Genomic DNA, 27,899 nt, shown 5'->3' on the forward strand with positions numbered 1-27,899 from the left:
CATGTGTCCTTGAGGGAGGGGTCTCTAATGCCACAGTGCTAATGGTACAAACATTGGCCAAGGGAGTTCAAGAATTTCCTACAATTGTGACATTTTGAACTTAATAATGTCAATTCAATCAACATTTTGAGGAGACTTTTAATGAATGGATAGTGTGTTATATGAGGAGTGTTAATGCCTTACAAGCTTAGATGAGTTTATAAATTAACTCAAGGCTGCTTTTTCTGTGTAATGATGTTCTACAACATTTGTTTAGCTCCCACACTACTATTTTGTTTTGGAACTATAATGCTTTTATTACCACAATGTATGAAACACTGATCCTTTTATAATTCTGCAATATTGCCTCAGACCCTCACAAAGTTTTCAAATTCATATTTTAGATTTCTGTAACATTCATTTAAAATAAATGTGACTTTGTTGCATTTTTATTGCAACATGCATTTTATGCATTTTTATTCATAATAGAATAAAATGTTTAGTTTTAATGGTTCATATAAAAAGAAATGAACAACTACGTTTGGGCCTGAGATAAATGTGGTAAAGAAAGAACCCAGACAATTCGTCAGTGCACTCAAAGCATATTCCACCAGAACAGACCTCCTGAATAAGTGATTATACCACCAATTTTATATACTACTAAACTTTTTAAACATGTATTAACTCATCAAACACAGAAAGTGCAATTTCACTAAATATGTGCATTTTCCAGGATTCATTTTAAAATCGAGGCTAAAAGTGAACAATAGTATTTCAATTAAATTATGGCATTTGAGAAAAGGTACACATCTGGGGAAAGATCACATAAACATGCTTTTGGGCAGGGGGATATGTTTAAAGAAACTACAATAATTAATAATAATTGCCTTAACATTTCTAAAATCACATAAAAATAATCTTTGATTGCCATTTCAATAACTTTTGATACAGGGTATGATACTATCCGCTCATTAGTAATCAAAACACATAAAAAAGATGTGACAAATATTCAGAATCAATTATTTTCATAAGCTAAACGTTTCTGAGATGATTTGTGTTTGAGTATACAGTACTACAATGGCTACATAAAATAAAAAGAAAGTCTTTTGGAGAGGAAGCTCAGCAATCAGAGCTCAGCAATTCTTACTGCATTTAAGAATTTAACACTGGTTAAATACAAAAGGCAAAGCATTTCAAATAGAAATACTTCATGTTACTGAGTTTTCTTTTACTATGGCAACATTCAGCAGCTTATGGTACTCTTTTACCCTTGGGTTCCCAGTCACAAACAATGCAGTGATAACGCCTCTGGTTTCAGTTCACCTTGGATGACATTTATTAGCAGAGAGAGACCTGATGCTTTAGCTGAAATTTGGCAGCCCAAGAAGTGCACCAGCGGCTCCAAAGTTTCCCTCATGTTCTAGAAGCAATGCTTTCAGTTGACCTTTTGACCAATAATCCAGTGCATATGCCAGAAGTTTCATTGAGAGAGAATTAACACGTAAAAAGTTTCCCACGAAGACAGCTCTGTTTATTTCCTCATTAACAGCACACGTTCTTGCCACAGAACCAATGTTATTGGTGGTAGCAACTAAAGCAGCTCTTGCCAGATCTTCTTTACCAGCAGACTCTGGCTTCCCCTTATAAATCATATTCCCGAAACTAGATGCCACAGCCCAACCTGGCAGACCAAATCTTTCATAATCTCCTCCATAAATAGCATGAACCAGCTTGGCAGCTTGGGTGCTGTCACCTTTTGATGCCATTTCAAGAGCCTCTTCAAAACTTTCACAGTCAGTCAATAAACTGCATAAACCCAGAAAGGTACTCCCTCCAAGGCTTGCCCCAGTCACTCGATTATAGTTGTCTCTGGAATGGACTGCTAAAATACTGACTCCAGAAAAAGGCATCTTTTGGCATCGCTCAGGTTCTGAGGCACTAGCAAAATAATAGCACTCTGCTTGTCCGTTGAAACTGACAGAGTCTATGCACATACAGCAAGCCCTTTACAAGGCAGTCAAGTTCATCCAGTTTGTGCAAGTGGAGGTTTCCAATTGTGCGAAAATCTTTTTTTTTTTATTTCGGCATATTATGGGGGTACAAATTTTAAGGTTTCAAAAAATGCCCATTCCCCCCTACCCCCCACAAGTCTGAGTTCCCAGCGTGACCATCCCCCAGATGTGCTCAGCTCTAAGAAACAACGGTGATATAGCACATCTTATATTTTCCTGGTTAGAGCTGGAACCCATACTACTAAGTGAAGTATCCCAAGAATGGAAAAACAAGCACCACATATACTCACCAGCAAGCTGGTATTAACTGAGCAGCACCTAAGTGGACACATAGGTACTACAGCAATAGGGTATTGGGCAGGTGGGAGGGGAGAGGGTGGTGTGAAAATCTTTTTCAAACTTGCAAGCACCACCCCTTGTAGCACACAGCACCGTTTGTAATGCTGAGAAGTTTTTATCTCTTCCCATTTGGATAAAAGTAGGTAGGTAGGTCCTGGGTTGGAAATCCGATAAAGTGCAAGTTCCCTCTCCGCCCAAAAAGTGTTAAGTCCTTAAGTTCAAGGTGTACATCCCGAATGCCAGTGGATCCATACGCTACATTAGAAGTCAGATATTTCCGAATACTTGTTAAGCTCTCAACTTCTTCTTGTTCTTCCTCTGCTGTGATATCAGTAGCTCAAAATATGAGAGCCTTGCTAGAGTTCCCCCAGCGTCCGTGCCAAACCATGGGAACGCGGTTCCGGGGCGTCCTTGATCTTCATGGCGTCGGCACAGGGGCGAGAGGCAGCCCCGCGTCCGACCACGGGGAGCAGTGGGGTGACTCGGAGGTGGCAGGGCCGCGGTGGGGCCCGGGGTGCCTCCCCTCAGGCCAGGCGGTCGGACCGAGCCAGCCGGGGAAGGCCGCCGCTGGCCACTCCAGGGCCCCCCGCAGCCGTGTAGGGTCTCTAAGACTTAGACGTTTATCTGACAGTGCCATAGCTTGTTCTTCATTTTCATAGGGTCTCCAGAAGTTGTGAGAAACCCTTTTGTTTGAAAAGTATCCCAAGTTCATGCACTACTGCAAAAACATGAATTTAATCCCAGTTTTGGCTAACTGACAAGCTCTAAAAAGTGCAATGACTCTCATCATGAGAGCCAATTTTACACCAGGCTGAGCACTATATTCCAATGAAAAGTTTATATCATTAATATGAATTACTGGTTATCAACTTCCAGCTTTATTATTGAAGTATGATTCCTATTCCATAGATGCTGCATTGACTTGCAGTCACCACCAGGATATGAGTGTACCTTTCTCTCCACGTTCATGCCAGCATCTATTGGTTTGGAACTTGGTAAAAGCCACTGGAGTTAGGGCTATGGAAACAACCCGAGTGCCCATCAATTCATGAAACAGTGATATATAGCATCTCTTGTATATTCCTGGATACAGCTGGAACCCATTCTACTAAGTGAAGTATCTCAAGAATGGAAAAACCAGCACCACATGTACTCACCAGCAAATTGGTATTAACGGATCAACACCTAAGTGGACATATAGGAGTAACATTTATTGGGTGTCAGGAGAGTGGGAGGGGGGAGGAAGGGACAGGTATATACAAACACAACGAGTAAGAAGTGCAACATTTGGGGGATGGACATGCTTGAAGCTCTTACTCAAAGGGGGAGGGGGGCATGGGCAATATAAGTAACCTTAACACTTGTACCCCCATAATATGCTAAAATAAAATTTAAATTTAAAAAAATTAATATTAAAAACCAACATAAATAAATAAATAATCAACCATAAGCAAGTGGCCTTTATCCTAAGGATGCAAGGATGATTCAACATACATAAATCCATAAATGTGATTCACCACATAAAAAGGAGCAAAGACAAAGGTCATATGATCATCTCAATAGATGCAGAAAAAATACATTTGACAAAATCCAGCATGTTTTTATGATGAAACTCAAACTATGTGGGCCATAGTTTGAGGACGCCTGCTCTAACATATGCTTCAATGTTTCCTCCAACTCCACAGGGTACTTAAATGTTAAAAATTCTCCACTATTAGTCCAATTAACTAAACTCACAACACTCTAGCACAAATAACATCATAAAGCTCCTATAATTATATTAGTATTTAAAAGGAATCAGCATGTCTAAACAATTGATAGATGTTCTTTCAGGTCACAGGGTTAAGGTAGATTATATTTAAATTACTGGTAGAGCCATATTCATTGGCTCTGCGCTGGCTGTGTAAATATCAGAACTCTTGCAGCCCATGCATGGAGCATGATCAGGGCTCCCTCCCAGCAAGCCTGACCTAAATCCTCCTGTTAAGTGGCTGGCCTCATAGTGACATATATTATACCAGTCTGTCAACATAAGCACATCCTGCAGGAACACCTACTGTCCACATGGTAGCAAGCTTATTTCTTCAGAACACATCTACCCCTGAGTGGCTGCACTTTGTGCCAACCAGAATTAAGCAGTATTATAATGTGAGATTGCTTTTCCCGCCACAGTCCTTCTTTCAGAATCACTGGCCAGGTTCTGATATCTGCATCTCTGACATAAGACCTTTCATGATGTTATCTAAGACCAAAGAATCTGTTTGCTGTTAAAGGTTAGAGAGTGTGACTATGTAAATGTTAGCACAAGATCCAATCACCCTATATCTTTCAGATTTTTCCAGAAACACACAGCAGGATAGGAAAATAGAGGGGCTGATTTAAGTCTCTGCAAATAGTTCTGAGTGAGCCTGATCCATATATTTTATAAAATTGTCTTCTAGGAGGCAACATAATTCCTAAACCAAAGACCACTTCTTGGTCACCAAGACTGGAAGCAATTACCTGAAAATAATGGGCATTATAAGTGTTCCACGGCACATGGGTCTGGAAATCAGGCATAGAAGTGAAATTAATTCCTATCACCATATCCATGGTCAAAACTTTGAAATTTTTTCTTCTTATTGCCATAATTTTAAGCTGTGATAGATTAGAAGTCCTGGTTCCCAAGTAGGAACACTCCTAATTGGGGCATGATGAGTTCCTCTGAATCAGAGACCTGGTCTGATGCCCCTAAATTTGGGGCCTCATGACTGTGCAACAGTGAACAAAGAAAAGTCAGTCTCCCACTGATAGACATTAACTCTCCTTTTGAAGCTAAGCTTGAATGCATTGATGGAGGCAGGGGCAGTCCCTCAGGCCTAGACAGTTTCCTGGCTTCCTCCACTGCATTAAACACTGGGGAGGTCAACTGCATAAACCACATGTCTGAGAATGTCCAAGTGACCAAGGACAATGACCCCATAGTGTTCAGGCTTGAGTGCACTAGGGAAGCAACACAGAGCAACCCACACTGTGAAGTGCTGGCCATGTGTTAGAAGAGTCCACAGTGGAGGTGGGAGGCGATGCTAGTGAATATCAACGACAGCCACAGAACTATCTGCAGCAGAGGACAAGGAAGGCTGACCACTCACACTCACATTGACATTTCCACAAAGATTAGGGCTGGCTACGGTCCCAAGCATTTTATAGCCCTATGAACTAATCATGGACCTGTGTAGACCTGCCTGGTCATAGGGAAATGTAAGAACAAACTATAATTTGTTCTTTGTGGCCCTATGTTCCCGGGCCTGGCACAGAGGTAGCAGCAGTTGCATTTGACAAGTTGTGTCAAGCTGATTACCCTCAGATGAGTGAGGCTTACTTCACAGATGAGGTGCCGTTGAGGATAGAGGAAACACAGAGGCCCAAATGTTGATGCAGCATTGAAGTTTAGGTAACAATACAACACAGCAAAATCACATCACGCTCTCATTACATAAAGGGGTTTCTACAAACCCCATGAGCCATGTCCACATCTGTCCTGGGGTTGGTTCACAGAAGTAGTAGAATGAATGTACTGGTGAGGACCAAAGATCCAGATACTGCTGGTAGCTCTCAACTGACATGTGCATGCTCTTGTGCGTATTGTACAACTCTTCCATGCTTCTCTGTGTCATGCACCTGTGTATCATGCCCTATGAACTCCCAAAGGGCTCTCACCTCTTCTCTGGACCCTGCCCTCACTCAGGCATCCCCACGCTACAGCTTGCTATATAGCAGGGGACATGCAAATAGGGCCCTCCCTCTGCTGATGAAAAGCAGCCCAGCCCTCACCCTGCAGCTCTGGGAGAGGAGACCCAGCCCCACCATTCCCAGGTGTCCCCATTTAGTGACCAGGACTGAACACAGAGACTCACCATGGAGTATGGGCTGGGCTGGGTTTTCCTTGTTGCTCTGTTACAAGGTAATTCATGAAGAAGTAGAAATATTGGGGGTGTGAGTGGATGTGAGTGAGAGAAACAGGGGGTGTGTGTGGCAATTTCTGACCAGGATGTGTCTGTGTTTGCAGGTGTCCAGTGTGAGGTGCAGCTGGTGGAGTCTGGGGGAGGCCTGGTCCAGCCTGGGGGGTCCCTGAGACTCTCCTGTGCAGCCTCTGGATTCACCTTCAGTGACTACTGGATGAACTGGGTCCGCCAGGCTCCAGGGAAGGGGCTGGAGTGGGTGGCACATATAAGTTATGATGGAAGTAACCAATACTACGCAGACACCGTGAAGGGCCGGTTCACCATCTCCAGAGATAACAGCAAGAACTCGCTGTATCTGCAAATGAACAGTCTGAGAGCCGAGGACACGGCCCTGTACTACTGTGCAAAGAACACAGTGAGGGGAGATCAGCGTTAGCACAGACACAACCCTCCTGTAGGGAGTCGCTGGGCCGCTAGGGGGCGCGCAGGACACAAGGAGCAGAGTGAGCCTCAGGCAGATGCAGGTGACAATAATTGTTTTCTGTCAGATTTGGGGGCCTCCTCTCTAGAAATTTCATCCTGGGACCTATCTTCCTTTGTTGCTCTGTGATCCTCAAGGTAGTGTCTAAATAAGAAATGTGTTGTCATGAATGAACACATTCTCACCTGCACACAAGGTAGAATGTCACTCTCCTGGGCAGAAATGACCGTGACATTATCACTAACATCAGAGTCCTGAGGAAGCCCAGGGAACCTGCTGAGCATTTTCCAACCAAACTCAGCACAGATACCTCAGTGAGACTTCCTGAGTGGGACAGTCTTTGGGATTCAGATTAGGACATGTAGGGACCTGGGCCAGGGCCAGTCTCATAAAACCTAATGGTTTCAAGTTGTTCTCTCCTCATTTAAAACTGTACATTCCTGATGCAGAACTGATTCAGTTGTATCTGTTTCTGCAAGTCAGTCTTATTTCTTTCTAGTTCTATTTTGAATTCTTCCTCTTCTCTTTCCTCTCCCAGAAAGTGGAGGGTGTGGTCTCTGTGTCTAAATCCCAGGGCTCAGGCCCTTTACCTGTTGTTCAGCTGTGGCCCAGCCTGTGGCTCCTGTGGGACCTGGGATGGATTGATGGGACTGTCTCACCCACCATTGCTGGGACCCTCCTGCTGTCACCTTGGCATGGCATCACTTTGCAAGTGGAAGTGGCCATGAAGAGCTAAGAGAATAAAATTGACTGGTCAAAGTGGGATGTGTCCACTGAGTCTCCCACAGAGTCACCTTCAACACCTGTGGCATAGTGGAGACCTGTAGATGGAAACCTCAGTGTGCTGAGAGCTCTGTGGTAGCATCTAGGTCCTTGTGCATGGTGTCCTTGTGGCCCCAGCATGATGTCACATCACCCTGCAGTCAATTCCCTCCTGTGTGAAATGTCTCTCCCATATAGTCCTTTGTTCAAGAGCCTCCTCATCCTCCCCCTCTGCTCCTCCTGACTGCCCTCTCCTATGTTCTCTTCCTTCCTATGGAGAGCAAAATTATTTCTTGTTTTTACTCTCATACCCACTGTTATCAAGAAGAAACCAGTTTCCTGTACTGAACAAGGATTTGTCTCTAAACCACATGGGATTCATAAAAGATTTCTTCCAAAATGTCCTGTTTCATCATAGGAGATTCTTGTAGGAAATGAGGTGCACCGTCCATCCTAAGAAGAGATTTCCATGCTTGAGTAATTTCCATGTCTACTTGGAGACACAGATGCGTCCTCATTTCAAGTAGTAAAAAATTAAGTTCGTGAGAGGGTTTGCAGTCTCCTGTGGGCCCTGCTGATGAGATGGCTACAAAATCAGGCAGTAAAGGTCCTTTCAATCACCAAATCCTAGAGTGCTAATGCCTGTGCCCTTCCGGGAGTGGCCCATAATGCCATAAGTGCTTGTGGGTTATCTTTGGATATGGAAGATCAAGAATTTCTGAAAAAGTGACTTATTTTCTACTTCAACATATTATGTGATTGTTTTTGGTTACATGCATCAATTTTGTTATGCTAGAGCCAGGGTTATAAGTGTGCCCATCACCCAGATAGTGTTCATTGTACACATAGGGCAGGATTTCATGCATACCTTCTTCTTCTCTCTCTCCTGTTTGATTTCTAATGAGTCTTACTTACCTCTGTGCAATCATGTGCTTATCAGTTCCAATTTAATAGTGAGCATTTGTGTTTCCATTCTTTATATACTTCATGTGGGGTGATGGTCTCCAGATCCATCCAAATTGGTGGAAAGACCTTCATTCATCCTTACTCATGGCTGAGTAGTACCCCATAGTATACATATACCACATTTTGTTAATCCACTCATGATGGGCACTTGGGTTGATTCCATATCTTTGCAACTATGAATTGTGCTGCAATAAACATTAAAGTGCAGGTGTCTTTTTGATAAAATGACTTCTTTTCCTTTGGGGAAATACACAGTATTGGGAGCGCTGGATCAAATGGTAGGTTTACTTTAGTTCTTTGAAGAATCTCCATACTGTTTTCCCTAGAGGTTATATTAATTTGAAGTCCCACCAACAGTATATAAGCACTCCCTATCTCTGCAGCAACAGCATCACCTGTTCTTTTTGGACTTTTAATAAAAGGTATTTAAATAGGGGTAAAGTGATATCTCACTGTGGTTTTAATTTGCATTTCATTGGTAATTAGTAACATTGAGTATTTTTTCAGGCTTATTGACCATTTTTCTATTTTTTTTTTTTGCAAAGCTTATATTCATGTCTTTTGCCCACTTTTTAATGAGGTTATTTGTCTTCTTTGCTAACTTTCTTGAGTTTTCTGTAGATTTCAGTTATTAGCACTTTGTTGCTTGTATAGCTTGCATGTTCTCTCCCATACTGTAGGCTGCTATTTGCTCTGTTGATTATTTTCTTAGCTCTACAGAAGCTTTTTAATTCAATCAAGTTCTATTTATTTATTTGTTTGTTTGTTTTTGTTGTTGCTGTAATTGCTATTAGGGTCTTCTTCACAAATTCTTTGCCTAGGATGATATCTATAAGAGATTTTCAAACATTTTCTGCTAGTATTCTTATGGTTTCCTGCCTTACATTTAGGTCTTTTATGTACCTTAAAGCAATTTTTGTGAGTAGTGAGAGAGATGCATCCTGTCTCATTCTTCTGCATGTGGCTATCCAATTTTCCCAGCACCATTTATTGAATAGGGATTCTTTTTCCCAGTGTATATTGTTGTCTGCTTTGTCAAAGATCAGTTGGCTGTATGTACATGGTTCTATCTGTTGGTTCCTGCTTCTGTTCCGTTGGTCTATGTCTCTATTTCAGTGTCAGTTCAATCCTGTTTTTGTTACTATAGCCTTGTAGTATAATTTGAAGTCTGGTAAGGTGATGCCTCCAGATTTTTGTTCTTTTTTGCTAAAGATTGCTTTGGCTATTTAGGCTCTTTAAATGGTACCAAATGAAGCATGGAATTTTTTTTTAGGTCTATGAATTATGATGTTGGTATTTTAATGGGGATTGCATTTACTCTGTAAATCACTTTGGGTACTATGGACATGTTAACAAAGTTGATTCTACCAATCCAAGAGCATGATATGTTTTTCCATTTGTTTGTATCATCTGCAATTGTTTTGTTCAGTGTTTCATAGTTCTCTTTGTAGAGATCATTCACCTCCTTGGTCAAGTATATTTCTAGGTATTTTATTTCCTTTGTGGCTATTGTTAATAATATTAAGCATTTGATTTGACTCTCAGCTTGACTGTTGTTGCTGTGCTGATTGGAATACTATTGATTTGTGTATATTGATTTTGTAACATGAGACTTTGCTGAATTAATTTATCAATTGTAAGAGTTTCTTGGTGAAGTCTTTAGGGTTTTCTAGATATAAGATTATATTGTCACAAAAAGAGATAATTTGACCTTCTTTTTCCTGTTTTGAGTACATTTTATTTTGTTCTCTTGCTCTGTCTAGATCTTCCAGCATTCTGTGGAATAGAAGTGGTGACCATGGGAATCCTTGCATTTTTTCAGTTCTTAGTGAAATAATTTCAACTTTTTCCCATTGAGTATGATGCTGGCTGTGCATTTGTGATATATGGCTTTTATAATTTTGATATATTCCTTCTATGCCTAGTTTTTTGATGTTTTTTAATCATAAAATGGTGCTGGATTTTTTAATGCTTTTTCTGCATCTATGGAGATGATCATATGATCATTGATTTTGTTTCTGTTTATGTGGTTAATCACATTTCTTGATTTACATATGTTGAAACATCTTTGCATCCTTTGGATGAAGCCCACTTGGTCATGGTGAATTTTTTTGTTTTTTTTGGATATGCTGTTGAATTCAGTTTAGCATTTTACTGAAGATTTTTGAATCTATATTCATAAGGGATATTGGTCTGTTTTTTTTTGTTACTGTAGCTGTGTCTTTTCCCAGCTTTTGTATTAAGGTGATGCTGGGATCACCTTATAGCTATAAGATCACCTTATAGCTTTTTTAGCTGTGATGCAGAATGAGTTGGGGAAAGATTCCCTCCTTCTAGATGTTATGGAATAATTTCTGCAGAATGTGTATCAACTCTTCTTCATAGATGGTAAAATTTAGATGTGAATCCATCTGACTGGGGCTTTTGTTTGTTATTGGAAATATTTTATTGCATCTTCAATTTCCTTGTTCATTATTGGTCTGTTGAAATTCTATTTCATCCTGTTTGAGTCTTGGAAGCTTGTGTGTTTCTAGAAATTTGTTCATTTCCTCTATGTTTTTAAGTGTATGTGCATAGATATTATCATAGTATTCACAGATGATATTTTTTATTTTGTGGTATCAGTTGTAATATCTCCTTTTTCAATTCTGATGGAGTTTATTTGAGTCCTTTCTCTTCTATCCCTGGTTAACCTACCAAAAATATATGAATTTTTGTGTATGTTTTCAAAGAACCAAATTTTTGTTTCATTGGTCTTCTATATAACTTTCTTGTTTTCAATTTTATTAAGTTCTGATCTGACCTTAGATAGTTCTTTTCTTCTGCTGCATTTGGGTTTGGTTTGCTCTTCCTTATCTACTTCCTTGAAGTGTGTCATTAGATTGTTCATTTGTGATCTTTCTGCCTTTTGATGTAGGTATTTAGAGCTATATCATTCCCCTTAGGAATGCTTTTGCTATATCCAATAGTTTTTGAAAGTTTGTGTCTTTTTTTAATTTCAGAATATTATAAGATTACAAATACTTCGGTTGCTACATATATTGCCTTTGCATTGCCCAAGCCAGTACCCAAGCAAAGTACCCATTAGGTGTGAATTTACAATTCTCTTCCCCCCTCACACCTGCCCACCGCCCTATGAATGTTACTTCCATATGTGGATATAAGTGTTAATCAATAAGAATCAATTTAATGGTGAGTATATGTGGTGCTTGTTTTTCCATTCTTGTGATATTTTACTTAGAAGAATGGGTTCCAGTTCCATCCAGGATAGACAAGGGGTATTAATTCATATTTTTATAGCTGCAAAGTACCCCATGGTATACATATACAAAATTTTATTAATCCATTCATGTATTGATGGACACGTGGATACTTCCCAAGTCTTTGCAATTGTGAGTTGTGCTGCTATGAACATCTGAGTCCAAATGTCTTTTTATGTGATGTCTTTTTTTCCTTTGAGTAAATACCCAGTAGTGGAATTGATGGCTCAAATGGTAGTTCAACTTTTAGTTCTCTGTGGCATCTTCAATGTTACTTTCCATAGAGGTTGTACTAGTTTGCAGTCCTACCAGCAGTGTAAGAGTATTCCCAACTCTCCACATCTACACCAACATTTGATGTTTTGGGACTTTTTGATAAAAACCATTCTCACTGGAATTAAATGATGATATTCCATTGTGGTTTTGATTTGCATTTATCTGACGATTAGAGATGTTTAGCATTTTTTTCATATGTTTGTTGGCTGTTATGCTGTCTTTTGAAAAGTTTCTATTCATGTACTTTGCCCACTTTTTAATGGGGTCGATTGATTTTTTTCTTGTTGATTTTCCTGAGTTCTATATAGATTCTAGTTATCAGCCCCTTATAGGATGCATAGAGTGTGAATATTTTCTCCAATTCTGTACATTGTCTATTCATTCAAATGATAATTTTCTTGGATGTGCAAGAGTTCTTTTAATTAAATCAGGCCCCATTTATTTATTTTTGTTGTTACCGTGATTCCCTTTGGGGACTTCTTTATAAATTCTATGACTAGGCTGATATCTATAAGAGTTATTCCAATGTTTTCTTCTAGAATTATTATAGTTTCAAGCCTTAGCTTTAAGACTCTTATCCATCATGAGTTGATTTTTGTGAAAGGTGAGAGGTGCAGATTCTGTTCCAGTCTTCTACATGTGGCTATCCAACTTTCCCAGCACCACATATTGGATAAAGATTCTCTTCACCAGTGTATGTTTTCTGTCTGCTTTGTCAAACATCTGATAGCTATATGAGGATGGTTTTATATCTGAGTTATTATATGGGGTTTTATCTAGTTCCATAAAAAGCATAGAATTATTTTTTCTAGATCTATGAAAATGATATTGGTATTTTAATAAGGATTGCATTGAATCTGTAGATCACTTGGGGTAGTATACACATTTTAACAATGTTGATTCTGCCACAACATAAGCATGGTATCATTTTCCATCTGTTTGTGTCCTCTGCTATTTCCTTCCTCAGTGTTTAATAGTTCTCCCTGTAGAGGTCTTTCACCTACTTAGTTAAATATGTCCCTAGAATTTCACTTTCCTTGTTGCCACTGTGAACAGTGTTGAGCCTTTGATTTGGTTCTCACTTTGACTGTTTTTGGTGTTATGAATGCTGCTTAATTTGTGTACATTGATTTTGTATCCTGAGACTTTGCTGAATTTGTTTATCAATTCCCATAGTCTCTTTGCAGAATCTTTGGGCTTTTCTAGATATAAAATCATATCATAAGTGAAGAGTGATAGTTTTATGTTTTCTGCCCCCATTTGGATGCCCTTGATTTCCTTCTTTTGTCTGATTACTCTGGCTTAGACTTCCAGCACTATGTTGTATAGAAGTAGTGATAGAGAGCAACCTTGTCTTAGAATCTAGTTCTGAACAGAAATGTTTTTAATTTTTCCCCATATTGAATGGTGTTGGCTGTGGGTTTGTCACACATGGCTTTTATAATTTTGAGGATAATCCCATCTATGCCTGTTTTGTGAAGCATTCTTATCATAAAAGGATGCTGAATTTTGTGGAATGCTTTTCCTACATCTATACAGGGATCATATGGTCTTTGCTTTCAATTCTATTTATTTGGTGAATTACATTTATAGATTTATGTATGTTGAAGCCTGCCTACATCTCTGGAATGAAGCCCAGTTGGTTGTGATAGATTACTATTTTTTTTATAATCACCTGAATTCGGTTTGCTAGGATTTTATTGAGAATTTTTGCATCTATATTCATACAGGATATTGGTCTGTAATTTCTGTTTTTGTTAAGTCCTTTCCTGGCTTTGGTTTCAAGGTGATCTCTTCATAAAATGTGTTGGGGAGTATTCATTCCTTTTAAATGTTGTAGAACAATTTCTACAGTATAGGCATCAGTTCTTCTTTGTAGGTCTGGTAGAATTCTGGTATGAAACCATCTGGTCCACGACTTTCTTTTTTAGGAAGGTTTGTTTTGCTGCTTCAATTTTGGTACTTGACATAGGTCTATTCAGGAATTCTATTTCTTCTTGATTGACCTTAGGAAGGCTGTGTGTTTCTAGGAATTTGTCCATTTCCTCCACATTTTCTAGTTTATGTGCATAGGTATTTTTCTAATATTTAGAAATGATGCTTTGTATTTTTGTGATATCAGTTTTCATTTCTCCTTTTTTGTTCTTGATTGAGTTTACTACAGTCCTTTATTTTCTGCTCCTAGATAATCTAACAATAGACTTGTCAATTTTATTTATAATTTCAAAGAACCAGCTTTTTGTTTTATTAATCTTTCATATAGTTCTTTGTTATTTATTTCATTTAGTTCTTCTCTGATCTTGATTATTTCTTTTCTTCTGCTGGGTATGTGATTGGCTAGCTCATCCTTTTCCAGGTCTTTGACACATTCACTAGATTGTTGATTTGTGATCTTTCTTACTTTTGGATGCAAACATATATGGCTATAAATTTTCCTCGCAGGACTGCCTTAGCTGTGTCCCCCAGATTTTGATAACTTGTGTCTCCTTATCACTTAATTCAAATAATCTTTTGATTTCCATCTTAATTTATTCCTTGACTCTATAATCATTCAGCAGTAGATTGTTTAGTTTCCATGACTTTTTATAGAGAGAAGTGTTTCTGTTGGAGCTTATTTCTAATTTTATTCCACTGTGATCTTAGAAGATAGAAGGTATAATTCTATTTTTTTCTAATTTGTTGAGTCATGTTTTGTGGCCAAGACATGATCAATCTTAGAGAATATTCTATGAGCTGATGAGAAAAAAGTATATTCAGTGGCTTTGTGTGGAATGTTCTGTAAGTGTCTGACGACACATTTGTTCTAGAGTTCTGTTTATGTCAATTGTTTCTTTGTTTATTTTATGTTTGAAGTATCTTGTGTTCTATCAGAGGGTGTTGAAGTCCCTGGCTATTATCGTGCTATCACTTTTTTTTTTTTATCAAGTAGGATTTGTTTTATGAATCTGGGTGCACGTGAGTTAGGTGCATAAATAATCAGAATTGTTATGCCTCTTTGTTGAATTGTTCCCTTTACCATTATATAATGACCATCCTTGTCTTTCATTACTTTTGTTGCTTTGAAGACTAAATTATCTGAAATGAGAACTGCTACACCAGCTTTCTTTTGGTATCCATTTGCATGGAATATTGTTTTCCATCCCTTCACCTTGAGTCTGAATGGATTCCTGTGAGTTAGATGTATTTCCAGAAGACAGCAAATACTTGGCTTGTGTATATTTATTGATTGATTTGGTAAGCCTATATCTCTTCAGTGAGCCATTCAAGCCAGTCACATGTATTGAAAGAATTGATAAGTGGGCTGGATTTTTATTCATCCTGTTGAGTTGAACTTTGTTGCTTTGTTTTCTCTCTAGAACCATTGTGGTATCTGGCCTTTGATCTTTAGCTTTTGGATGATTTTACACTTGTGAGTGTATACTGTGCTGATGCGTGTATAATGTTATTGTGAGTGCCTCCTGGAGAACAGGTCTTGTCTTAACAAATTCCCTCAATGTTTTTATCTCTGAGAAAGTCATTATTTATCATGAAATAACAAACTTAGTTTTTCAGTAACAAAGTTCTAGGCTGGGAATTATTCTGTTTTAGAAGACTGAGAATAGGGTTCCAGTCTCTTCTGGCTTGTAATGCCTCAGTCAAGAAGTTTGCAGTTGCTCTGATGGGTTTTCCTTTTTAGGTTTTGCATTACAGCACATAGGAAGGACTCTGTTATGTTTATTTTCACTGGTCTGATGTATATGTGTTGTGGTATTTTCCTCTTTGCAATGAATATCTCTTGAGTATTTTGAGCTTCTTTTACCTGGATATCTAGATTCCTGCAAGATCAGGGAAATTTTCTTCCATTATTCCCTCAAATAGATTATTTAACTCTAGTATATTTTTCTTCTACATTCTCATGGACACCTATGATTCTTCTATTAGGCCTCCTCACCTAATCCCATATTTCCTGTAGGCTCTACCCTTCTCCCTTATTTCTCTGGTCTATCTCTGTGACTGACCTGTTTGAAAGGTGTTTTCTTCGATCTCTCAGATTCTTTCCTTTGCATGAGCTAACCTGTTCTTAAGGCTTTCTACTGTGTTTTGTAATTCCTTGAATAAATTTTTCATTTCCAGAAGTTCTGTCTGATTTTCTTTAATATTTAAATTTCTTGATGAATTTTTCATTCATTTCCTGCATTGTCTTTGTAATTTGTGTTGGGTTTACATTTTATTGTTATTTCATTGAGTTTCCTTACAATCCATGTTCAAAATTCTTCATCTGTATTTTGGTGTTCTGATTTTTGTTGGTGTCCATTACTAGAGAGCTGGTTTCCTTTTGGGGGGTGTTCTTTCACTTTCATTCTTCATACTTCCAGAGTTCTTTCTCAAATTCCTTCTCATCTGGGGCAGTTGTTGCTTCTTACCTTTGCATTCTTTTGTTTAGATAATGAAATGCCCATCTGAGCCAGTAGGTGGTGCTTGTGGATGGAAATTACCACACCCTGTATGGTAAGTCAGTAAATGCAGTGAAAGGGCTTGCAAATTGACCTCACTAACAATAGGTGGCACTTTCTCAAATGAACAAACTGCAACGTTGTTTTTTGTGGGTCCTGTGACCAGCTCTAATTTCTCAGGAGAAGCACTCTAGTGCCCCAGGTGGTGGTTAGGGCCCTGAAACTCTTAGGTGTGCCCTTATTCTCCACCTCAGCACAGGCAGGTGGGGGAGTTAGGCCAGGTATGGCAGGGTTGGATAAGCCTCCCCTCAAAGTCCACAGATGCTTTTAGCAGTGGTCAAATATCTGTTTCTGGACTGGGCAGAGATGCCAGGGAGAGGCTGATGTGGCCCCACTAAACAGAAAGTCTGCCTGTGGAGGTTGTGCTGCCTGAGACCCTCAATGAGGCAGTCTGGAGCAAGTATCATTCCTTTCCACCCTCCCCTATTCTTTGGTTTCTCCTGGGCTTCTTTCAGAAGGCAGGGTTGATGCGGGCATGGAGGTTCACTGCCCAGGATCCCAGCCAAAGTAGGGATCACAGCCTTCCCACAGGAGGAGGGGTGCCCTGAGAGTCCACCACAGCTAGCACACACACAAGCTGCACTCTCCCCCTGGATCTTCCCCTGCAGGTACCCCTACCTCACGAGACTAATTCTCAAATATCTCCCCTGGGCAATGCATTCAAGATATGGGTGCATGTGATCTGGCCTACAGGACCGCCCCCCTTGCCTCAGAGGTCAATCTCTTTCCATGCCAGGGAGAAGAATTTTGGTGTCAAGTCACCCACGCCCCCAAGCTAGTTCAATGTGCCTCCGCCTTGGGGTTTTCTGTGCTCTGCTGGAGTCATGGGGCAGTCATCACCAGGCAGGGCCAGTGAGTAAGAAGTTCACAGTCCAAGCATCCCTCAGTCTACTGCAGGACTGCAAAAGGAAAGGTTAAAGTCCCATTCCTTGTAGATGCCTCCATGTGGTGGCCAAATTGTAACTGTCAGCATCCATGGGTGGGGAAAGGAAGGGGAGAATAAAGACCTAGGTGGAGATAGGTCTTCACACCAGTCATCTCTGACCCTCTCTCTGGCAGGCAGTCCACCCAGAATGACTGGGCTCTGGAATCACACAGATTTCCTAGGACCCACTAAAAACCTCTGGCTCCTGCAGTCTCAGCCAGAGTTGGGAAATGTCTATTTGGGCCTCAGTAAAACAGAATCTGATGGGTAGAAGCCCACTGGGGTGGACCAAGGCACCTGGTGGGTAGAGAAGCAATATAGCACCCACTGACTGGCTCAGGTTTGTGGGGCAGGGTGCACCCATGGGGGTGCTGGGAGCCTGGTGCCCTATCCACAAGAAGCTCTCCACCCACTGGCAGCAGCCATCTCTGGGCTCGTGTTGGCAGACTTGTCCAGCAGTTCAGGGTCCCACCAACAGGTTGAGGTGCAAGAGAGGGGAATATTACCTCCTCTTACCCTCCATGATGGTCTCCAAACCTCTTGGGGATTAATCCCCAGTGGTGCCTTTCTCCTTCCAGCTCTCCTCTGCAAACTCTTCCTGTGGAGTCTCCTGTAGGTTGCCCTTCCTTCCAACCCTCGTCTGATCTATGTTTGTCTGTCTGGATTTTTATCTTTCATCTAAAATTTCTCCTTGCATAGAAGCTCTAGCTGGCGGTGTATCTCATCAGTCACCTTGTCTTCCCTACTAGCTTGTGTCTGGTTTGTCATTAAGTCTGAGGAATCTTATAGTTTCCATCTAATTTCATCATCTATCCAATAGTCATTCAGCAGCATGTAGTTCAGTTCCCATGACTTTGTGTAGAATTGAGTGCTTCTCTTGGAGTTGATTTCTAGTTTTATTCTACTGTGGTCTATAAAGATACATGGTAAATGATTCCAATTTGTTCTTAATTTTTGAGGCATGTTTTGTGGCCTAAGTTAGAGTCAATCTTGGAGAGTATTCCCAGAGCTGATGAGAATAATGACATTCAGAAGTTTTTGGGTAAATTGTTCTATAAATGTCTGCTAGACCCATTTGTTCTAGATTTCCTTTTAATTCCAGTATTTCTTTATTCATTTTCTCTTTGGATGATCGTGTCCAGTTCAATCAGCAGGGTGCTGAAGTACCCCACAATTACAAGGCTGCTGTTTAACACTTTGCTTAGCTCTAGTAGGGTTTACCTTATGAATCTTGGCACTCTAGTATTAGGTGCATGAATATTTTGGATTGTTATGTCTTCCTATTGAAATGCTCCTTTACCATTATATAATGACCATTTTTATCTTTGTGTACTATTGTTGATTTAAAATCAATTTTGTCTAATATGAGAACGACTACACCTGCTTTCTTTTGGTTTCCATTTGCATGAAATATTTTTTTCCATCTCTTCACTTTGAGTCTGTGTGAGTCCTTATGAGTTAGATGTGTTTTCTAGAGACACAAGATACTTGGATTGTATTTTTTTTTTCATTCATCCAGCCTGTCTCTCTTTTTTCTCAGCATATTATGGGGTTACAAATTTTAAGGTTTCAAATAATGCCTTTTCCCCTGCTTGCCCTACAAGTCTGACCTTCCAGTGTGACCATCCCCCAGACGGTGCACATCTCACTCATTATGTATGTAGATACCCGCCCCCTCCCCCCTCCCACCTGCCCAATAACCAATTACTGTAATTCCTATGTGTCCACTTAGGTGCTGCTCAGTTAATACCAGTTTGCTGGAGAATATATCTGGTGCTTGTTTTTCCATTCTTGGGATACTTCACTTAGTAGTATGGGTTCCAGCTTTAACCAGGAATATACAAGATGTGCTATATCACCATTGTTTCTTAGAGCTGAATAGTACTCCATGGTATACATATACTACATTTTATTAATCCACTCGTGGATTGATGGGCACTTGGGTTGTTTCCACAGCCTTGCAATTATGAATTGTGCTGCTATAAACATTTGAGTGCAGGTGTCTCTTTTGTAGAGTGTCATTGGATCTTTTGGGTAGATGCCCAGCAATGGGATTGCTGGATCAAGTGGTAGATCCACTTGTATAGCTTTACGCTATCTCCATATTGCTTTCCACAGAGGTTGAACTAGTTTGCACTCCCACCAGCAGTGTAGGAGTGTTCCTATCTCTCCGCATCCATGCCAGCATTTATTGTTTGGGGACTTTTTGATAAAGACCATTCTCACTGGAGTTAAGTGATATCTCATTGTAGTTTTGATTTGCATTTCCCTGATGATTAGAGATGATGAGCATTTTTTCATATGTTTGTTGGCCATTCTCTGTCTTATTTAGAAAAGTTTCTGTTCATGTCCTTTGCCCAGTTTTTGATAGGGTTGTTTGATTTTTTCTTGCTGTTTTTCTTGAGTTCTAAGTAGATTCTTGTTATCTGCCCCTTATCAGATGTGTAGGATGAAAAATTTTCTCCCATTCTGTAGGTTGTCTGTTTACTTTCATGACTATTTCTTTGGCTGTGCAGAAGCTTTTTAGTTTGATCATGTCCCATTTATTTATTTTTGTTGCTGCTGTGATTGCCTTTGGGGTCTTCTTCATAAACTCTTTGCCTAGGCCAATGTCTAGGAGAGTGTTTACAACATTTTCCTCTAGAATTCTAATAGTTTCATACCTTAGGTTTAAGTCTGTTATCCAGCGTGAGTTGATTTTTGTGAGAGGTGAAAGGTGTGGGTCCTGCTTCAGACTTCTACAAGTACCTATCCAGTTTTCCCAGCACCATTTATTGAAAAGGGATTCTTTTCCCCAGTGTATGTTTTTGTCTGCTTTGTCAAATATTAGATGATTATATTATGATGGTTTTATATCAGGATTCTCAGATCTGTTCCACTGGCCAATATTACTATTTTCATGCCAATACAAGATTGATTTCATCTGGTGGGCTCAACTAGGAAGAAATAGAATTCCTGAACAGACCAATTTCAAGAGCTGAAATAGAAACAGCAATTAAAAATCTCCCTAAAAAGAAAAGTTCTGTAGTTTCTTGATCAGCCACTGGAGGGAGCTCTTCCACCACATTGTTAGGTTCTTCTGATTGATGGGGGGCGGGGGGGACGTGCTTGTGGAACCTACCCCTGACTAGGGAGGAGACCCAGCCCCAGTTTTTTGTTCAACTGGGTGACCTAAGCTGTTCTGGGAAGCAAAATCTTTTATACTGCGTGCTTCCGCACTACACAGGCCTAGCAGGCTCTCCCTAGATCTTGGGGAGAGTGGGTTTTCTTATCTCACCCCACCTCCAGGGGAGAAGCCTACCACTTTCTGTAGAAGAGATGTGGGCTAGGGGGAGGAAGTAGCTCCCCAGTCTGTCTTGCACCCGGGTGCCCCAGTGGCTGTGGCTCCGGTTGGCGCTAATTCTCTCAGCAGTTTGTTGATATTGCCAGGCCTGGTGAGCTGATGGCAGATCGTGTAGGGGCAGTATTTGCCAGGAGAGTCTCTTAGGCTGGGCGGGGGCGGGGGACCTGCCCGCCGCACCTATGATGGCTGGGCTGTGGACCCCTCAATGGTGACCACTTGCTCACTCGCAGGACACCAGCACTGGGGGCGACTGTTTAGGGTGTGGCAGGTGCCGGGTTGGGAGTCTGGGTCATCAGGACACCCTGTAGCCTCATCCATGCTGCCTGCCCGACCGCCTGTTCGGCCACAGCCCTCGCTCTTACTGACCCACCCTGTGCAGTCGTATTCACCTGAGGCAGTTCCAGCTTAGAGTCCCCGACTTAGTGACCAGCTCTGTAGGGCTGGCCCCGCTGGTTACCAGAGGCCAGACATCTAACTGCCTCCCCTGTCAGCTCAGTTCAGTTTCCTCCTGTCTTGGAGCCATCCTAGCGCGGGGCTCAGGGGAGTTCACGGTGCTTTCCCCCAATGACAGCACCCTCCAGCACCCTCTTCTCCTGCTGTGATTTCGCACCAGTTTCAGACAGGTCCCTGGCTGGCTGGGTGTGGAGGTCAATGGGGAAGCCAGGCGTTCTTCTACGGGTGTAATCCCACTTCACCCCCTGGCCCGGCGGGCCGGCACCCTCCCACAGGCCCTATTGTTTGTTTTGCGCTCTCCAGAGAACAGGATCTTATCTCCCGATCACCTTGTTTTCCTTTTTTGAGAGAGTCCCACGCTGCACCTCTGCAGATTCTCGATGCTGTCCTTGTGAGGAGATCCACTCGCGTGTAGGAGACCAAGATCTATGTCTCCTTCTCTGGGAGCAGCAGTCCGGGGGGGTTATCTTTACTCTGCCATTTTCTTTACCTCCGAAAATTTTTATTTGAATTATGTATTCCCCAACCTTTAAAGAAGAATAAAACGCCACCACAAATCTTCAGATTTACTTATTGATGTTGACTCATCTAAGCTAGTTTTCAGTGATTGATGCTCCAGGTCTGCATGGAAAGGTCTCTGAGGGCTGATCTTAGAGGCAGGCAGGGCTGGAAATGTTGGCGTGTGTCTCTTGAGTGGGGCATTCAGACCTTTCACATTGATAGATAGAATTGATACGTGAGATGCTGTTTTGTTCATCCTGTTGGATGGTAACTTATTGCTTTGTTTTCCTCTTGTATTATATATTGTTTGATATGAGCTCTAAACTTTAGTTTTTGTGTGGTTTTACACTGATGGGTGTCTATTCTGTTGATCCATGTATAATGTGGTTCTGAGTGTTTCCTGCAGGGTAGGTCTAATCTTGACAAATTCCCTCACTGATTGCTTGTCTGGGAAAGTCTTTATTTCTCCTTCATGTATGAAACATAAATTTTCAGAATACAAAATTCTAGGCTGGAAGTTCTGTTTAAGAAGACTGAAGATGGGGCCCCATCCCTTCTGGCTTGTAAGGACTCAGGTGAGAAATCTGTGGCTACCCGGGTTTTCCTTTATAAGTTACTCAGTGATTTCACCACACAGCTCATAGAAGTTCCTCCTTTGTGTTGACTTTGGCCAGTCTGATGACTATGTATCTTGGTGATTGCCTCTTTGTGACAAATCTCCCAGATGTTCATTGAGTCTCTTGTACCTGGGTTTCTAATTCTTTAGCAAGACCAGGAAAGTATTTCTCAATTATTCCCTCAAATAGGTTTTCCAGCCCTTGTTTCTTTTCTTCACCCTCAAAGATAACTCTGATTCTTATATTTGGCCATTTTACATAATCCTATATTTCTTGCAGGCTTTGTTTATTTCTCTTAATACTCTGTTCTTTATTTTTGACTGATTGAGTTAATTCAAAAGAATTGTCTTCACACTCTGAGACTCTTTTTTCTGCCCTTTCTAGTCTATTCTTAAAACTTTCCACTGTGTCTTTTATTTTCTTTAATGAATTTTTCATTTCCACAGATTCCATTTGGTTTTGTTTAATATATCAGTCTCTTCAGTGAATTTGTCATTCATTTCCTGAGTTGTCTTTCTGGTTTCCTTGAGTTGATTTTTCATTTTCCTTTAGATTTCACTGAGTTTCCTTACAATCCATATTAATAATTCTTTATCTGTCCTGGACGGGGGATGAACACAGAACATAAAGTAACGACACAGACACACACAGACATGACAATGACTCGAGTGTCCAATACACCAGTTGCTTTATTTTTATACCCCCCAGACCCAAGGTTAGTTCCTTGTACGTGAGCATCTGAGCATAGCAGCGATATCAGTCAATTCCGGAGTTGTTTCAAAAGGGAACAATTTCCCATGGTCTCAAAATGGTTACTTGAGGTGCCAGTGCTGGACATAACTCAAAAACCAAGGCTGAGATAAGCAATATTGAACAATGCAGCCATTAGAAGAACTTCTCATGCTCTTTCCCAGCCAGCGACTCTCTCCCAGCCAGCAGCCGACCCCCACAGTTGTGTCTGTCTTAGGTCGCCCTCCCCCATGGGGAGTCTTACCCGTCATTGACTACCCACCATAATTCGGGGCCAGACCTTGGGAATGTTCTTCTTATCATTATGGCTTCCAGACTCCCACCACGGGGGCCCTCCGTGTGGGAGCTGGGCAACATTTGCTTATGTGCAGAAACTCAGGCCTCTTGTTATGTCCCAAGGCAGTGACCATGTCTGAAGAAAATGCTGCCTAGAAGAAAATGCTGGCTACTTCTGTGTCAGGCAGCACACATACATTACAGGCTACAGTGAATGATTAGTATAAGGCATAACACCAGAATCAGCCCCCAACATTTATCTATCATTTCAATATTTTCATTTTGATTTGTATCCATTGCTGGAGAGCTAGTGTTCCCCTTTGGGAGTGTCCTTTCACTCTGATTTTTCATACTTCTGGAATTCTTTTGCTTATTTCTTCTTGTCTTGTACAGCTGTCACTTCCTATTTGGGGATTTTCTTTTTGCAGCTTTTTTTTTTCTTCCCACCCCGCCCCCCTATAAGGGAGTGTCAGTAGCGTATATTTGCTGAGAACATTTCACTTGGCATGTGGGTGATTTGATGGGGGTCTAAGTTCTGGATGGATGCCTTGGTTATAAAATCCTTAATATTTGCTCAGTTGTTAGTTCTCTGTAGACTGTAGCAGCGGTGACTTATATGTGTGGGAAGATTCTCTGTCTCTCTTTGATGAGGGAGGGTAGAGAACTTTGACTTCTTTTTCTGTCCCATGCCCTGTGGTCTTCTTTAGAGTGGGAATTGCATTGCCATGCTCAGTTTAATCTCAGAAACAATACGTAGTGCTTGTGGGTGAGAATCAATCACACCATTAAAAATTGAGTCAGTACTGCTGTAAAGGGCATGCAAATTGAAATCCTATCAGTAGGTAGCACTTGCCATAAGGAACAAGCTTCAGTGTTATTTTTGGTCCTGTGACCAGCTGTGTTCCCTCAAGAGAAGCACTTGATTGCCTCAAGTGGTGGGTGGGGCCCTGGAACTTCCAGATGAGTCCTTATTGTCTGCCACAGCAGGAGAGAACATTGCTGGGTAGGGCTGCTTTGAGTGAGCATGCCCTCATGCTCCACAAATGCTGGCAAGGTAGCTGCTTTAGCAGAGGTCAAAGGACAGTGACACAGGGAACCCTAAGGGCAAGTTTCAGCTGGATTATCTAAGGGATTCTACCTCCTGGAGCAAAGGGCTTCCTGCTGTTGGTGGGAAAGTCTTCCCGTCTGCCAACCGTCCACTGTGCAGTTCTATCATCAGACACCATATGTGTTCTCTCCACCACAGTCGTGGAAACCATTTAAATAAGACCCAAATTTCAGTGCAACTAAAAGCCCTGAGTTCGGTATTATATTACAATACAACTAATCCTCGTAGCACAGCACTTGTATCCCCTTAATATTTTGAAATGCAGAAAATTCAGTGCAGGTGACCCAGAGTGTAAGAAATGGACACTTCCAGGATAGGTCAGTTTGTACATAAACACCAAGTAACTGGACCAACATATCCAGTAGCAGAGGAGCTTACACTGGCTGTCTTTGTTTGTGGGCCTGAGTAGATTATGCATTCCTCAATGTTCTCCTTCGAGGTGAGAGTCCCAGTTCTAGTGCATTTTGCAGACACTCCCATTTGTGCAGGTAAGTGGCGGGGTCAGGAGCTGCCAGCTCTGTGGACATGGTGGAGAAGGCTCACCAAATCAGCAGAAATGTCCACCTTGTTCCACAACAAACCACGTGACTAGTTTACGGGAATTCACTCAAATTCACAGCAGCACTTAAAAATGTGTAGTTGTGAGCTATTTCAGTTAGAAAGTGTTCTTGTGGGTTAACCAAGCCAGTAAAGCTGTTGTACAATTACAATAGACATTTATCCAAATTCAACATAGTTATTATATTTAGCTGATGCCTCAAAACTTTCAGATATCCAATAATTTCAACATGAATTTATAGAGAATGGAAAAGCATTGGAGTGGGTAGCCAACACTCCAGAGGGCCCTGGCCATGTGGGGTCTGTGGCATGTGGATATTCACTCCTGGTAACGGTGGCACTGGCTATATTCCCAAAGCTGCCACTGATGTGTGGCCACCTGCAGCTTCCTGACCACATTGTTCAGCAGATTTTCTGGTGTGGAGGAAAAGGACACAGGCTGAGTGAGTGGGGATCTCAGGGAGAGGCCCTGTTCTCCCTCAGGAACAGCCTGCGTCCTTTCCCCATGGTGACTGCAAACACAGGCCCCACCTCTGTACCTTTACAATCAAAGTGGCCTCCCACATGAAAGTACCCACTCAGGCAACCATATGAAGCCATGGCACCTATGTGCTCGAATCCTTGCTCCAGCTCACACTGGAAAATATTCTCTTGGTGTCATTGGCCTCATCTCAAGCAGCAGGAAATACCTATGGTTCTTCCTTTTTTCTGATGGTACCTCTAAGATGTGAGGGTCTTTGAGATTTAGACATGAAGACATGGGGCTTCTGCCTCTGACCACATAACTGAGTTGAGTTCCATCTGCCCACAGGTGTGCTGTCCCAGCTCTTTTAAACTAGCAGCTTTCACGTGAACTAATAGAGAGAGAACTGCTCATCACCTTGGGAAGAGCACCAAGCCAATCACAATGGATCTGCCCATGACACAAATACCTCTCACTGGATCCACCTCTGACACTGGGGATGGAATTTCAACATGACATTTGGGGGACAAACATCCAAAGTAGAGCGCCACTGTAGGAAGATACAGCAGCCACAGGGAAGGGGCTGTGATGGGTAAAATCCACCCATCATGAATGGATCACAGACTACAGCCTGTTCCCAAAGCGTGGACTGGTCATCTCCAAAAATCCGTCCAAGCACCAGCTCTCCCTGCAGTGACTGCTGGGGACACAGCCATGTGTTACTGTTAGAAGACACAGTGGGGACATCAGTGTGAACCCAGACATAGACCTCCCTGCAGGGGACTCTCAAGACTCTCCAAGCAGAGGGCACCTTTCCCAGGTCCCGGGAGCAAGTGTTTTCCAAAGAGGAAGTGTTCTTAATGGAGGAAGAGAATTTATTTTTGGTTTTGGGTTTCCTTCCTGTGCCATCTTTGTGTTTCTCCCCTAACTGAAAGTGAATTATTTGCTGGGACTCTCTCCTTCGCCCTGGCTTCATGTCCCCTATTTTTCCAGGAGACCAAATGGGCTTTGGTTTCCTTCCAAAGAGCACATTATGAGAAGATGGACAGGCTAGCGTTGTGTTGGAGACCTTGACAGCCGCTCGTGTGGCTCAGGGACCAAGGCCAGCACCAGCGGTGAAGTCATGTGACAGCGGGTGCCCTGGACACGACATGTGGACAGGGCACTTTGCCTCTTGACCTTCTCACAAAACTCACAACTAAGTTCGAGGAAAGCACCAGGCAACACAAAGTGTAGGCCATTTAACACAATACCTGAGCAATACTTTCAAAGCCATCACATTAACAAGGAGACAGCTGGGCACAGTGGCTCGCTCCTGCAATCCCAGCACTCTGGGAGGCCAAAGTGGGAGGATCCCTCAGACCAGGCATTCAAGAGCAGCCCAGTCAACATAGCAAGATCCACTCTCTACCAAAAATAAAGGAAAAATAGCTGGGTGTGTTGGCGAGTGCCTGTAGTCCCAGCTACTCGGAGGCTGAGGCAGGAGGATCGCTTGAGCCCAGGGGTTTGAGGGTGCAGTGAGCGAGGGCCATGTTATTTCACTCCTGGGTGACAGAGAGAGGCCCTGTCCTAAAACAATTACGACAACAGCAAAGGGATGAGAAACGATCACAGCCCAGCCCAGAGAACCCTGAGGAGAAACGGTGCCCGGCTGTTCTGTGCTGTCACGTGTGGGATCCTGGCACAGGGACAGGACATCAGGGGAAACCACAAACATCTGAGTTAAACATATGCGCAGTGAATGTTAATGCAGGAATCGACATTACCAGTGTTCATTAGTAATGACATGTGCTGGTGGAAGATGTTACTAGCAGAGAAAAGCAGGCATAGGGTATTGGACAGTTCACTGTCCTACCCTCCCAATTTTCCCATAAACGTTAAGCTGTCCTAAAAAAATAATAAAGGTTTTTTGAGATTCTGGTTTCAAAACAGTGGCATCCTAGTAAGTGGGATTCACTGTTCTCCACAGAAAACAAAGACAAACATACGGTGCTGAGGTTATAACAAGCAATTTCCTAGAACTCACATATGAAAACAGGACAGTTCTCACGGCCACGGAGATGTGAGAAACTCCGTGAGGGTGGGAAGAGAACTGGACTCCAGGTGCACAATGCCCCCCGCCCCCCGCGCGCTGCAAGGGACAAGAAGCACATTGAGAATCCCCCCAACTCACAGGGTCTGCCCCGGAACAAGGGAGATCCAGGAGGACGACAAGCTTCCCTGGGTTCCTGGAAGGATTCTTGTCCTTGCCTGAGTCCTCAGGAAGCAGCAGATGTGGCTGAAGGGAAAGGTCCCTGTGGACAAGCAGAGACGGAACGGAGGTGGGACCGTGACATCCAGGTCTGGACACTCTGCACCATAACTTGCCAGAGGAGACACTAGTCCCGGGGGCT

General features: G+C 41.9%; 1 pseudogene and 1 gene segment (V, D, J or C); one reads left to right on the plus strand and one right to left on the minus strand.

Annotated features, from left to right (window-relative positions):
• Positions 1–27,899, plus strand: part of LOC105861104 (immunoglobulin heavy constant mu-like) — a 701,862-nt gene that overhangs the window by 426,530 nt on the left and 247,433 nt on the right.
• Positions 1,282–2,752, minus strand: LOC105860814 (pantothenate kinase 3-like; annotated as a pseudogene).

The sequence above is a fragment of the Microcebus murinus genome, chromosome 6, assembly GCF_040939455.1.
Source record: "Microcebus murinus isolate Inina chromosome 6, M.murinus_Inina_mat1.0, whole genome shotgun sequence".
Taxonomy (NCBI): domain Eukaryota; kingdom Metazoa; phylum Chordata; class Mammalia; order Primates; family Cheirogaleidae; genus Microcebus; species Microcebus murinus.